Here is a 1,123-nt window from a genome sequence, read left to right as displayed (position 1 = left end):
CTCTCTCTCTCTCTCACTCTCTCCTTTGGCCACTGCCTGCTGGCAGAGGCAAAGATAGTACATAACAAGATGGTCCACTCTGCCAAAAAAGTATCCGACGAGAGTCCGCTCTTTTCTTCTGAGGGCGCTGCAGTCTGTTTTGAAGCTGTCTTTCGTTTCTCCAGAAGAAGAATATGAAGAGCACCTCCTTGCGTGCGCAGATCGACTGCTGTTCATCAGCAGTTCGGGTTCGTTCAGTGCGGAGGTTTAGGTTTTTTAAATATATATTTAATGACCTCTCGCCTTTCATTCTAAAGTCAAATTAAACGAAGAAAACAGTCACCCCTTCCTCCGGAAGAGGTTTTTTTGTCAGCGTAACCATTAAAAGCGTTCTCCCGAAATTTAAATTCTGATTAAACTTGTTAGTTTCACTTTGATTTTTCTAGCACAAGTAGGATAATTCTGTTCGCCAAGGGTGCGCATTTGCCACGGAATTCTGATGACACTTTTTTAATTGGCTCAAAAAGAGGGGTGGACCCACTTGTTATGTAGATTCTTTGGCAGAGATGATGTCATTTCTGGTATCGATATTCATAACTATCTATAGCCACAACTGTCGACATCTACAACTGTCGATTGCCAAAACTCTCGAAAACTACAACTATTGATAGCCACTACACTCGATGGCCATAACTCTAGATATTCACAACTCTTGATAGCCACGACTCTAGATATTCACAACTCTAGATATTCATAACTCTTGATATTCACAACTCTTAATGGCCACAACTCTAGATATTCACAACTCTTGATAGCCACGATTTTAGATATTCACAACTCTAGATAGCCACAACTCTAGATATTCACAACTCTTGAATGCCACGACTCTAGATATTCACAACTCTAGATAGCCACGACTCTAGATATTCACAACTCTAGATAGCCACAACTCTAGATATTCACAACTCTTGATAGCCACGACTCTAGATATTCGCAACTCTTGATATTCACAACTCTAGATATTCACGACTCTAGATATTCACAACTCTTGATATTCACAACTGTAGATAGCCGCAACTGTAGATAGCCACAAGAGACTGGTGTTTGGAAGTGGGGGCAGAGCTGACATCATATCTGGTATCGA

The sequence above is a fragment of the Aplysia californica genome, unplaced genomic scaffold (genome assembly GCF_000002075.1).
Source record: "Aplysia californica isolate F4 #8 unplaced genomic scaffold, AplCal3.0 scaffold00465, whole genome shotgun sequence".
NCBI classification, from domain to species: domain Eukaryota; kingdom Metazoa; phylum Mollusca; class Gastropoda; order Aplysiida; family Aplysiidae; genus Aplysia; species Aplysia californica.
The sequence above is the reverse complement of the archived record's forward strand: the minus strand, read 5'-3'. Positions refer to the sequence as shown.